General features: G+C 44.5%; 4 non-coding genes across 4 annotated transcripts; all 4 read right to left on the bottom strand.

Moving 5' to 3' along the window:
- Window positions 1-977: 977 nt before the first annotated feature.
- Window positions 978-1,168, bottom strand: LOC130310679 (U2 spliceosomal RNA). The gene has a single exon (XR_008859169.1). It is a non-coding gene; the product is annotated as a U2 spliceosomal RNA (small nuclear RNA).
- Window positions 1,169-3,248: 2,080 nt separating this feature from the next.
- LOC130310678 (U2 spliceosomal RNA) lies at window positions 3,249-3,439 on the bottom strand. Its single transcript, XR_008859168.1, has one exon. It is a non-coding gene; the product is annotated as a U2 spliceosomal RNA (small nuclear RNA).
- Window positions 3,440-5,525: 2,086 nt separating this feature from the next.
- On the bottom strand, window positions 5,526-5,716 carry LOC130310677 (U2 spliceosomal RNA). Its single transcript, XR_008859167.1, has one exon. It is a non-coding gene; the product is annotated as a U2 spliceosomal RNA (small nuclear RNA).
- Window positions 5,717-7,800: 2,084 nt separating this feature from the next.
- LOC130310676 (U2 spliceosomal RNA) lies at window positions 7,801-7,991 on the bottom strand. The gene has a single exon (XR_008859166.1). It is a non-coding gene; the product is annotated as a U2 spliceosomal RNA (small nuclear RNA).
- Between the last annotated feature and the right edge of the window lie 6,295 nt (window positions 7,992-14,286).

Below are 14,286 nucleotides of genomic sequence, written 5' to 3'. Positions count from 1 at the left end.
GGATAATTTTCTAAGGATTTATACTGATTTTTCCTGTCTGAATTTGTCGCACAGAAAGTTGCAGGCCAAATATGTGTGACATTTCTGCGACTTTAGCTTCTAGAGCATTTTTACAACATTATACATAGGTGCTGAATACATAAAAAGCGACTGTTCAGCGACAGACAAGTCGCATCGGCTGAAAGTAGGCCAGAATGTCAGTCCATGTTGGAGCAGGTTTAGATACAGTCTAAAGTATAGATCTCAAAGTCTGTGCACAGAATTTAGCAAGGGCCTCGCACCTTCTGATGCATCAGGTAGGTGCACAATAGCATAGCCTAACCCTCTGTACTTTGGTCTATATTGATGCGGGACATAGACAGCCAGCTGATGACCAATCCATTAGTGCAATGGATGGCTGGAAGCATTTGTCTTTGCCTTTGCAATACCACAGAAGCAATGCATGGTCAATGTACAGCAATGACACACCTGTGTGAACAGCCAGGAGACCCCCCCCCCCATGTTATGTTACATAGTTACATAGTTAGTACGGTCGAAAAAAGACATATGTCCATCAAGTTCAACCAGGGAATTAAGGGGTAGGGGTGTGGCGCGATATTGGGGAAGGGATGAGATTTTATATTTCTTCATAAGCATTAATCTTATTTTGTCAATTAGGAACATTCAGCACCCACCCACTATCAAGGCAGCTGCCTATCATGTCATGCCCTACCTGCACAGGTGTGCTGGCTACTCAAATGATCCAATTAAGGAGGCCATTTAGTCAGCAGCAGCAGAAGTCCTGTGCCTGGACGCTCCAACAGCGGCCAGACACAAGCAGAAGCAGCAGAAGCAGCAGCAGCAGCAGAAGCAGCAGCAGCAGCAGCACCACCTTTTGTTTTTTGGCTGCAGCAGCAAGGCCCACAGGGCTGGCTAGCTGGCTAGCCAGCAAGCAGGTAGCAATGAAAGTAGGAATCTTTCTTTTTAACCCTGTAAGGGGGTGGTGCACTGTACCCGAAGATACTGCCATATCGGGTCAATGCATAGGGCGACGGAAGCAAGCTTCGAAATCGGCCCCCGTTCTCAAAAATCCATTTAATATATGGTCCCCAGATAGGGGACGTATCAGATATTAAACTGATAAGAACAGATACTACACTTGATCTTAGCCAAAAGGCCGAGAAGCGATAACCGTGAAAGGGGCGGGCCCAACAAGGTCCCCTTCATGGGCACTATCACTGCTTGCTGTCAGGGAGGCTGCCAGACAATTTTCCATGCACACTCTGGGCTGGGGGGCAGTCAACCACCAGTACACACAGCAGAACCTAAACCCATACCATTATTGCTAAGCAGCAAGACAGGGGCCCATTGCACTCCCACGGGGCCTTTTTAAATGCAATCCATAACCCGGATTTGCCAGGAACCCTTCTTACTCCTCCTACTTGCATGTGACACTGGGCTTAGGATCTGCATAGGAAACACACACACAAGCACACACCTACCTTTGTTGCCTGCAGATGCCTCCTTGGCTGTCCCCAAACGGTATCAAACCAACACCCACGGGAAGCTGTAAGCATAGAGGACATGCCTGCACCCCATTGGACTTACCTGTGTGGGTTAAATCCGGGTTATTTGACAACCTATGGCGGTGATGGTTCTGCTCAGGCAGAGCAGTGCTGATGCTCCTCATAAAGCTGTCGCTGCTGTGAAGGTTCTAGGTGACATCACAAATCCCTATGGTTACATACACAACAAAGCTGGGTTGTTGTTGTTTACACTCTGCAAGGCCTGTGGAAGTGAGTGACATCATAGCACTGTAGTTCTGAGGGTTCTAGATGGATGCAACAATCTCCTGTTGCTTCTATGAAGGCCATAATAGACGACATCACCAAACAGCTCCATAGTCACATACACAGCAAAGGAGAGATGTTGTTTACACCTAGTGATGTCAGTGGTATTGAGTGACATCACAGCACAGTGCTAAGGCTCCTGGGCCTGGACACAGCAGCGGCTGCAATATCTCAACGGAGAATACGTTTATATATATGTGTGTGTGTGCGCGTATATATATATATATATATATATATATATATATATATATATATATATTTCTCCGCCGAAATCACTTTTAAACCCATTTCCACCTTTTTTTCCCTTCTCTTCCTCTTACTTTTTTTTCACGTTTTTTTACGTTTTTCTCCTTTTCGCCTCTTTTCTGGGCGTATTATTCTTCTTTTTCTTCTTTTTTTTCGTCTAATGCATACCCCATCAGTGCAGCAATGCTTATTCAATACCGCCAGCAGATGGAGACACTGGGGGATAATTTTCTAAGGATTTATACTGATTTTTCCTGTCTGAATTTGTCGCACAGAAAGTTGCAGGCCAAATATGTGTGACATTTCTGCGACTTTAGCTTCTAGAGCATTTTTACAACATTATACATAGGTGCTGAATACATAAAAAGCGACTGTTCAGCGACAGACAAGTCGCATCGGCTGAAAGTAGGCCAGAATGTCAGTCCATGTTGGAGCAGGTTTAGATACAGTCTAAAGTATAGATCTCAAAGTCTGTGCACAGAATTTAGCAAGGGCCTCGCACCTTCTGATGCATCAGGTAGGTGCACAATAGCATAGCCTAACCCTCTGTACTTTGGTCTATATTGATGCGGGACATAGACAGCCAGCTGATGACCAATCCATTAGTGCAATGGATGGCTGGAAGCATTTGTCTTTGCCTTTGCAATACCACAGAAGCAATGCATGGTCAATGTACAGCAATGACACACCTGTGTGAACAGCCAGGAGACCCCCCCCCCCCATGTTATGTTACATAGTTACATAGTCAGTACGGTCGAAAAAAGACATATGTCCATCAAGTTCAACCAGGGAATTAAGGGGTAGGGGTGTGGCGCGATATTGGGGAAGGGATGAGATTTTATATTTCTTCATAAGCATTAATCTTATTTTGTCAATTAGGAACATTCAGCACCCACCCGCTATCAAGGCAGCTGCCTATCATGTCATGCCCTACCTGCACAGGTGTGCTGGCTACTCAAATGATCCAATTAAGGAGGCCATTTAGTCAGCAGCAGCAGAAGTCCTGTGCCTGGACGCTCCAACAGCGGCCAGACACAAGCAGAAGCAGCAGAAGCAGCAGCAGCAGCAGCACCACCTTTTGTTTTTTGGCTGCAGCAGCAAGGCCCACAGGGCTGGCTAGCCAGCAAGCAGGTAGCAATGAAAGTAGGAATCTTTCTTTTTAACCCTGTAAGGGGGTGGTGCACTGTACCCGAAGATACTGCCATATCGGGTCAATGCATAGGGCGACGGAAGCAAGCTTCGAAATCGGCCCCCGTTCTCAAAAATCCATTTAATATATGGTCCCCAGATAGGGGACGTATCAGATATTAAACTGATAAGAACAGATACTACACTTGATCTTAGCCAAAAGGCCGAGAAGCGATAACCGTGAAAGGGGCGGGCCCAACAAGGTCCCCTTCATGGGCACTATCACTGCTTGCTGTCAGGGAGGCTGCCAGACAATTTTCCATGCACACTCTGGGCTGGGGGGCAGTCAACCACCAGTACACACAGCAGAACCTAAACCCATACCATTATTGCTAAGCAGCAAGACAGGGGCCCATTGCACTCCCACGGGGCCTTTTTAAATGCAATCCATAACCCGGATTTGCCAGGAACCCTTCTTACTCCTCCTACTTGCATGTGACACTGGGCTTAGGATCTGCATAGGAAACACACACACAAGCACACACCTACCTTTGTTGCCTGCAGATGCCTCCTTGGCTGTCCCCAAACGGTATCAAACCAACACCCACGGGAAGCTGTAAGCATAGAGGACATGCCTGCACCCCATTGGACTTACCTGTGTGGGTTAAATCCGGGTTATTTGACAACCTATGGCGGTGATGGTTCTGCTCAGGCAGAGCAGTGCTGATGCTCCTCATAAAGCTGTCGCTGCTGTGAAGGTTCTAGGTGACATCACAAATCCCTATGGTTACATACACAACAAAGCTGGGTTGTTGTTGTTTACACTCTGCAAGGCCTGTGGAAGTGAGTGACATCATAGCACTGTAGTTCTGAGGGTTCTAGATGGATGCAACAATCTCCTGTTGCTTCTATGAAGGCCATAATAGACGACATCACCAAACAGCTCCATAGTCACATACACAGCAAAGGAGAGATGTTGTTTACACCTAGTGATGTCAGTGGTATTGAGTGACATCACAGCACAGTGCTAAGGCTCCTGGGCCTGGACACAGCAGCGGCTGCAATATCTCAACGGAGAATACGTTTATATATATGTGTGTGTGTGCGCGTATATATATATATATATATATATATATATATATATATATATATATTTCTCCGCCGAAATCACTTTTAAACCCATTTCCACCTTTTTTTCCCTTCTCTTCCTCTTACTTTTTTTTCACGTTTTTTTACGTTTTTCTCCTTTTCGCCTCTTTTCTGGGCGTATTATTCTTCTTTTTCTTCTTTTTTTTCGTCTAATGCATACCCCATCAGTGCAGCAATGCTTATTCAATACCGCCAGCAGATGGAGACACTGGGGGATAATTTTCTAAGGATTTATACTGATTTTTCCTGTCTGAATTTGTCGCACAGAAAGTTGCAGGCCAAATATGTGTGACATTTCTGCGACTTTAGCTTCTAGAGCATTTTTACAACATTATACATAGGTGCTGAATACATAAAAAGCGACTGTTCAGCGACAGACAAGTCGCATCGGCTGAAAGTAGGCCAGAATGTCAGTCCATGTTGGAGCAGGTTTAGATACAGTCTAAAGCATAGATCTCAAAGTCTGTGCACAGAATTTAGCAAGGGCCTCGCACCTTCTGATGCATCAGGTAGGTGCACAATAGCATAGCCTAACCCTCTGTACTTTGGTCTATATTGATGCGGGACATAGACAGCCAGCTGATGACCAATCCATTAGTGCAATGGATGGCTGGAAGCATTTGTCTTTGCCTTTGCAATACCACAGAAGCAATGCATGGTCAATGTACAGCAATGACACACCTGTGTGAACAGCCAGGAGACCCCCCCCCCCCATGTTATGTTACATAGTTACATAGTTAGTACGGTCGAAAAAAGACATATGTCCATCAAGTTCAACCAGGGAATTAAGGGGTAGGGGTGTGGCGCGATATTGGGGAAGGGATGAGATTTTATATTTCTTCATAAGCATTAATCTTATTTTGTCAATTAGGAACATTCAGCACCCACCCGCTATCAAGGCAGCTGCCTATCATGTCATGCCCTACCTGCACAGGTGTGCTGGCTACTCAAATGATCCAATTAAGGAGGCCATTTAGTCAGCAGCAGCAGAAGTCCTGTGCCTGGACGCTCCAACAGCGGCCAGACACAAGCAGAAGCAGCAGAAGCAGCAGCAGCAGCAGCACCACCTTTTGTTTTTTGGCTGCAGCAGCAAGGCCCACAGGGCTGGCTAGCTGGCTAGCCAGCAAGCAGGTAGCAATGAAAGTAGGAATCTTTCTTTTTAACCCTGTAAGGGGGTGGTGCACTGTACCCGAAGATACTGCCATATCGGGTCAATGCATAGGGCGACGGAAGCAAGCTTCGAAATCGGCCCCCGTTCTCAAAAATCCATTTAATATATGGTCCCCAGATAGGGGACGTATCAGATATTAAACTGATAAGAACAGATACTACACTTGATCTTAGCCAAAAGGCCGAGAAGCGATAACCGTGAAAGGGGCGGGCCCAACAAGGTCCCCTTCATGGGCACTATCACTGCTTGCTGTCAGGGAGGCTGCCAGACAATTTTCCATGCACACTCTGGGCTGGGGGGCAGTCAACCACCAGTACACACAGCAGAACCTAAACCCATACCATTATTGCTAAGCAGCAAGACAGGGGCCCATTGCACTCCCACGGGGCCTTTTTAAATGCAATCCATAACCCGGATTTGCCAGGAACCCTTCTTACTCCTCCTACTTGCATGTGACACTGGGCTTAGGATCTGCATAGGAAACACACACACAAGCACACACCTACCTTTGTTGCCTGCAGATGCCTCCTTGGCTGTCCCCAAACGGTATCAAACCAACACCCACGGGAAGCTGTAAGCATAGAGGACATGCCTGCACCCCATTGGACTTACCTGTGTGGGTTAAATCCGGGTTATTTGACAACCTATGGCGGTGATGGTTCTGCTCAGGCAGAGCAGTGCTGATGCTCCTCATAAAGCTGTCGCTGCTGTGAAGGTTCTAGGTGACATCACAAATCCCTATGGTTACATACACAACAAAGCTGGGTTGTTGTTGTTTACACTCTGCAAGGCCTGTGGAAGTGAGTGACATCATAGCACTGTAGTTCTGAGGGTTCTAGATGGATGCAACAATCTCCTGTTGCTTCTATGAAGGCCATAATAGACGACATCACCAAACAGCTCCATAGTCACATACACAGCAAAGGAGAGATGTTGTTTACACCTAGTGATGTCAGTGGTATTGAGTGACATCACAGCACAGTGCTAAGGCTCCTGGGCCTGGACACAGCAGCGGCTGCAATATCTCAACGGAGAATACGTTTATATATATGTGTGTGTGTGCGCGTATATATATATATATATATATATATATATATATATATATATATTTCTCCGCCGAAATCACTTTTAAACCCATTTCCACCTTTTTTTCCCTTCTCTTCCTCTTACTTTTTTTTCACGTTTTTTTACGTTTTTCTCCTTTTCGCCTCTTTTCTGGGCGTATTATTCTTCTTTTTCTTCTTTTTTTTCGTCTAATGCATACCCCATCAGTGCAGCAATGCTTATTCAATACCGCCAGCAGATGGAGACACTGGGGGATAATTTTCTAAGGATTTATACTGATTTTTCCTGTCTGAATTTGTCGCACAGAAAGTTGCAGGCCAAATATGTGTGACATTTCTGCGACTTTAGCTTCTAGAGCATTTTTACAACATTATACATAGGTGCTGAATACATAAAAAGCGACTGTTCAGCGACAGACAAGTCGCATCGGCTGAAAGTAGGCCAGAATGTCAGTCCATGTTGGAGCAGGTTTAGATACAGTCTAAAGTATAGATCTCAAAGTCTGTGCACAGAATTTAGCAAGGGCCTCGCACCTTCTGATGCATCAGGTAGGTGCACAATAGCATAGCCTAACCCTCTGTACTTTGGTCTATATTGATGCGGGACATAGACAGCCAGCTGATGACCAATCCATTAGTGCAATGGATGGCTGGAAGCATTTGTCTTTGCCTTTGCAATACCACAGAAGCAATGCATGGTCAATGTACAGCAATGACACACCTGTGTGAACAGCCAGGAGACCCCCCCCCCCCATGTTATGTTACATAGTTACATAGTTAGTACGGTTGAAAAAAGACATATGTCCATCAAGTTCAACCAGGGAATTAAGGGGTAGGGGTGTGGCGCGATATTGGGGAAGGGATGAGATTTTATATTTCTTCATAAGCATTAATCTTATTTTGTCAATTAGGAACATTCAGCACCCACCCGCTATCAAGGCAGCTGCCTATCATGTCATGCCCTACCTGCACAGGTGTGCTGGCTACTCAAATGATCCAATTAAGGAGGCCATTTAGTCAGCAGCAGCAGAAGTCCTGTGCCTGGACGCTCCAACAGCGGCCAGACACAAGCAGAAGCAGCAGAAGCAGCAGCAGCAGCAGCACCACCTTTTGTTTTTTGGCTGCAGCAGCAAGGCCCACAGGGCTGGCTAGCTGGCTAGCCAGCAAGCAGGTAGCAATGAAAGTAGGAATCTTTCTTTTTAACCCTGTAAGGGGGTGGTGCACTGTACCCGAAGATACTGCCATATCGGGTCAATGCATAGGGCGACGGAAGCAAGCTTCGAAATCGGCCCCCGTTCTCAAAAATCCATTTAATATATGGTCCCCAGATAGGGGACGTATCAGATATTAAACTGATAAGAACAGATACTACACTTGATCTTAGCCAAAAGGCCGAGAAGCGATAACCGTGAAAGGGGCGGGCCCAACAAGGTCCCCTTCATGGGCACTATCACTGCTTGCTGTCAGGGAGGCTGCCAGACAATTTTCCATGCACACTCTGGGCTGGGGGGCAGTCAACCACCAGTACACACAGCAGAACCTAAACCCATACCATTATTGCTAAGCAGCAAGACAGGGGCCCATTGCACTCCCACGGGGCCTTTTTAAATGCAATCCATAACCCGGATTTGCCAGGAACCCTTCTTACTCCTCCTACTTGCATGTGACACTGGGCTTAGGATCTGCATAGGAAACACACACACAAGCACACACCTACCTTTGTTGCCTGCAGATGCCTCCTTGGCTGTCCCCAAACGGTATCAAACCAACACCCACGGGAAGCTGTAAGCATAGAGGACATGCCTGCACCCCATTGGACTTACCTGTGTGGGTTAAATCCGGGTTATTTGACAACCTATGGCGGTGATGGTTCTGCTCAGGCAGAGCAGTGCTGATGCTCCTCATAAAGCTGTCGCTGCTGTGAAGGTTCTAGGTGACATCACAAATCCCTATGGTTACATACACAACAAAGCTGGGTTGTTGTTGTTTACACTCTGCAAGGCCTGTGGAAGTGAGTGACATCATAGCACTGTAGTTCTGAGGGTTCTAGATGGATGCAACAATCTCCTGTTGCTTCTATGAAGGCCATAATAGACGACATCACCAAACAGCTCCATAGTCACATACACAGCAAAGGAGAGATGTTGTTTACACCTAGTGATGTCAGTGGTATTGAGTGACATCACAGCACAGTGCTAAGGCTCCTGGGCCTGGACACAGCAGCGGCTGCAATATCTCAACGGAGAATACGTTTATATATATGTGTGTGTGTGCGCGTATATATATATATATATATATATATATATATATATATTTCTCCGCCGAAATCACTTTTAAACCCATTTCCACCTTTTTTTCCCTTCTCTTCCTCTTACTTTTTTTTCACGTTTTTTTACGTTTTTCTCCTTTTCGCCTCTTTTCTGGGCGTATTATTCTTCTTTTTCTTCTTTTTTTTCGTCTAATGCATACCCCATCAGTGCAGCAATGCTTATTCAATACCGCCAGCAGATGGAGACACTGGGGGATAATTTTCTAAGGATTTATACTGATTTTTCCTGTCTGAATTTGTCGCACAGAAAGTTGCAGGCCAAATATGTGTGACATTTCTGCGACTTTAGCTTCTAGAGCATTTTTACAACATTATACATAGGTGCTGAATACATAAAAAGCGACTGTTCAGCGACAGACAAGTCGCATCGGCTGAAAGTAGGCCAGAATGTCAGTCCATGTTGGAGCAGGTTTACGTTCAATAGTTTTTTATTGTACAGCAGAAACAAATAAACAGCATCTAGCAGTCACAGCTGCTATATGTTACAACACATAGAGTGCAAGATACATAGTTGGCTGTAGCAGTTGTAGACATATCTTATTTTTCTTTTTTACAAGAAGAACATAAACAAACAAAATTACACCAACGGGCGTAAACTTAGATTTGTGTAACCCCAATAGTCTTCATTTCTTGTCGGTAGAAAGAGTGTCAGAAGGGTTTGAATGGGGGTATCGTCAGTTTTAAAGATGTATATTTTGGACGTACTAAGTTTGATCATCTGTCAGTATCTAAATGTTTATGTGTCACCCTGAGTGTAGTAATAGTGGATGGTAATCATGTGAGGTAAGTCGGTCAGTGGCCCTATTCCCCATTCAAGTATAGCTATAAAAGTTAGGGTTATTAGTATTTAGGATCTCGTCACGGAGGGGGAATGAAATGTCTGGAATTCTCCCAAGCACACCACCTTTTCGAGAATTTTAGCATTCGACCCGAACCTCTGGCTATGATATATTCAAAGGAGTAAGTGTTATTTATCTTTGTTATAATCAGATCAGTGGTTGGAATAATCTGCGACTTCCAATGACTAGTTAAGGCAAGCTTAGCTATTATGCAGATAATACAAAATAACTCCCTATCAACCGGTGGGATAGATTGCAGGTTCATGAAGAGTAATATAGATTCCGGCAACCAAGTCCCCTGGACCTCGAACGTTTCATTCAGTAGTTTAATAACTTCTACCCAGAAGGGTGTAATGACCGGACAATACCATAAGATATGAGCCAGAGATCCCCTATGACCACATCCACGCCAACATTTATCGGAAGACTCAGGGTACATGATCGCCAGCCTGTCTGGTGTGAGATACCACCTGAGTATTGTTTTCAAAGCCGACTCTAGGTGTGTAGAACATTGAAAGGCTTTACGGATATTCCTAAAGGCTTTTTGCCACAAAACTATATCTGCCGTGAAGTTGAGGTCTCTCTCCCAAGCTTTAAGAGGATAAGTTTTAATACATACATCTGATTGGGTAATCGCTAAGTAAAGTGGTTTTATGCCTTTAACAGAGGAGGTAAGGTAATGAATGGTGTAACTATCAATGCCAATCTTAGAAGGTTTCAGGGAATGAATAAAGTGACGTATTTGTAGGTAAATGTAAAAATCTTTGTTAGGAAGAGAGAATAATTGACGCAGGGAATTAAAGGACATCAATGCTTGCCCATCAAACAAATGTTTAATATGTGTTATTCCCCTCAGTGACCATGCATGGAGATTTAAATTGGGAATGGAGGCCTGAATCAATGACATGGGTAGGTCCAAAGGGTCCGATTTAGTGTTAATAGTTAAGGAGGAAAGATAAGTATACCATGCCATATGAGCGGCTTTTACGTATGGATTGGAGAGGGGGGGCAGGGGGAGATGCCACAATGGGAGATACATTAAGTCCCGTAATGTGAAGGGGGATATTGAGAATTGTTCCAATTCTACCCACGGGCAGTCAGAGGGAGCCACCCACCATTGTTTAAGGGCAGAGACTAGCGTAGCAATATAATAACTTTTAATGTCTGGGGTGTTGAGCCCCCCTGCTTCCCACGTTTTAGACATTATACGGCGTGCTATACGAGGTTTCTTTTTATCCCATATATAGTCAGATAGTATTTTTTGTGCTTGTTGAAAAAACGAGTGTGGAAGTGGCAGGGGAAGGGATCGGAACAAGTATAGAAATTTGGGCAACAAAAACATTTTAAAAGCCGCAATCCTGCCAACCCAAGAAACTTCATTTTTAGATAAGTCCGCTGTGGACGTCGCTATTTCCGCTAGGAGCGGGACATAATTAGTGTGATATAATGTAGAGTAAGGATAGGACAATTTCACTCCCAAGTACGTCAAATTAGTATCTCTCCAATCCAGCTCATATTTAGAAACTAAATGGGTGACCACCTGTGGAGCAATATTGATGGGCAGTGCCTGTGTTTTTGTAGTATTAAGATGGTAATATGAGAGATCACCGAATTCCTGTATATTGTCCATGACTGCTTCTAGAGAAGCGACCGGATCTGTGAATGCTAAAATGATATCATCCGCATAGAGTGAAATGATATGCTGTGTGGAGCCTATTGTGATACCTGATATTCTATTATCTAGTCGTATGGCTTGTGCTAGAGGTTCAATAGATAAAATATAAATTAAAGGGGACAAGGGGCACCCCTGACGAGTACCATTAGTGATGGGAAACTCGTCAGAGAGGGATCCATTTGCTAGTACTCTAGCTGTAGGGCAAGTGTAAAGAGATTGTATAGCCGATAGGATGGAATCTCTAAAACCCATGACTCGGAGGACCGAGAAGGCGAACGACCAGCGGAGCCGGTCGAACGCCTTCTCGGCATCCAAAGCCATTATCAGGGCCGTGATGTTACGGCTCTCTATATGATGGAAAAGGTTCAGCATTCTCCGGGTATTGTCCGACGTTTGTCGACCGGACACAAATCCCGCTTGGTCTGGGCTAACCAACTGACACAAAATGGGTGCAAGTCTATTAGCAATCATTTTAGAATAAATTTTTAGGTCCTGATTTAATAGTGAGATAGGGCGGAAATTTTGGGGTAGATCATTCGATTTACCCGGTTTGGGAAGGGTGGTAATTGTCGCTTGCAAGTTTTCCTTGGGTAGAGAACCATGTGTCATTGCATAATTACAAAAGGCCAACAAAGCAGGGGCAACGAGGGGAGACAGAGATTTGTAGTATAAACTAGTAAATCCGTCCGGGCCAGGAGCTTTGTTTACCGGGAGAGAACTAATTACTTTAAGGAGTTCAGAGGTGGAAAAATCTTGACATAATGACTCTTGTTGCAGTGAGGAAAGAGTGGGCAGATGCAATTTTTTAAGGTAGTCTTGGACTAATTCTAAATGATTAGGATTGGGCGGGATAGAGTCTGCAAGGTTATACAATTTGGAATAAAAAATACCAAAACCGTTAGCAATATCTAGGGGAGAATATAGTTTTGCCTTCGTGATTGGGTGTATCAATACTGGGATTCTTGATTTTAAATGTTTGGATTTGAGCCTGTGGGCTAATAATTTACCTGCCTTATTGTCCTGTGAGTAGTACCGAGCCTGAGTCTTCCGATAAGCTTTTTCATATGTGGCTAGCATGAAACCCCTTAGTTCTTTCCTCAGAGAGTTCAGATTGGAAGCTGCATCTGGACCAGGCTGAGATCTATTAGTAGCTTCCGCTATCTGCAACCTAGACAACAAAGCTGTTAGTTTCAAATCCCTCTGTTTCTTAAGAATAGTGCTATACTTAATGCATAAACCTCGAGTGAACGCTTTATGGCAGTTCCATAGAGAAATCGGGCTAGACACAGAGCCAGTATTGTGTTGGAAATAGTCAGAAACGTCTGATCGGAGGCGGGCAGAATATTCCTCGTGGGATAGTAAAAAAGGGCTCATCCGCCAGGAGTAGGTCATTGGCGATGAGATCGAGTCCTTCAAAGTCATAGTAATAGGGGAGTGGTCAGACCAAGATATGGTCTCAATTGAGGAGGTGAGAACTTTAGTGAGTATAGCATTATCGACTAGGAACATGTCTAACCTAGAGTAGGAATTATGTGCCGAGGACCAAAAGGTGTAATCCCTTTCATCTCCATGTCCAATTCGCCAAACATCATATAGCTCATTAGGCCATGTCCAGGAGGACAATCCTTTAAGAGGAGACCTTGAGACAGTAGAAGAATCTATATCGGGGTCCATCACTAAATTAAAGTCACCCGTCATTAAGAGAGAGCCCCATTTGCATTTACGCGCCTTTTTAAGTACTGCAGATAAAAAGCGGGTTTGACCTCTGTTCGGAGCATACAAAGATACTAGTGTGAGGGCTATCTTATTAATAGAGCATAACAGGATAATATACCTGCCTTTAACGTCAATAATTGCCTCTTGCAACAGAAAGGAAACAGAATTTTTAATGGCGATACAAGTGCCCTTAGTTTTTGTAACATTATGTGCATGAAAGATATGGGGATAAGAAGGGTGTTTAAGACGGTGGGCATCTTTCGCTAGAAGATGGGTCTCCTGGGCACATATGATATCGCTACGTAGTGATTGCGCCTCTCTCCAAAAATGCGATCTTTTATGGGGTGAATTAAGGCCATTAACATTAATGCTCACTATTTTAACTACCATGTGGGAAGGTAAGTATAAAGCAAGTATCAAGCATAACAATATAAATGGGGGGGAAAGCACGCCTCCCAGCCAGCACGTACTTCCCTATAATTGAGCAGGTATGACACATATCCCAATAAAATCTTAGCACAAAGCCTAGATTAGCAGGAACAGCAAATGAACAAATAAACAAAAACGAAAACATCACAAATAAAAGAACACTAAAATGGTTCCAAATATTGGAATTCACCAACATGGACAGGGCAATAGTCCACACTGTAACCAAAGGATCCTGACCGGACACACAGGGCCTAACATGAATAAATCCTCAAATACAGCATTTCAAAAAAGAAAGAAGGAGGAAGGGCAACCTCCACTTTTTCTTCAGGCGGCATCCCACTCTCTAGGGATTTTGGAAGGTGATAATCTGTCCTTGCGATTTCCTTGATTGGCAAGCGATAAGTTCCAGGAAGAAAGAAGGGTATGGCCTTCATCTGTTGATCTAATCACATGCATCTTTTCCCCTCTCCGGATAAGTAAGCGGGTTGGAAAGCCCCATTTATATGGAATCTTCGCTGCTTGGAGGGCTTGCGTTATTGGCAGCAGAGCCCTACGGGCCTGCAGGGTCGCTGCCGACAAATCAGCGTATAGCGAGACAGAGTGGAAAGGTGCAGGGAGGCCGCCATTCCTTCTGGAGTGTTCCATCACCCTTTCTTTGATGTTGAAAAAATGGATTCTAGCCAAAATGTCTCTGGGTATTGAGGTATCAAG

The sequence above is a fragment of the Hyla sarda genome, unplaced genomic scaffold, assembly GCF_029499605.1.
Source record: "Hyla sarda isolate aHylSar1 unplaced genomic scaffold, aHylSar1.hap1 scaffold_1591, whole genome shotgun sequence".
Lineage (NCBI taxonomy): Eukaryota > Metazoa > Chordata > Amphibia > Anura > Hylidae > Hyla > Hyla sarda.
This window is presented reverse-complemented; position numbering and strand designations above follow the sequence as displayed.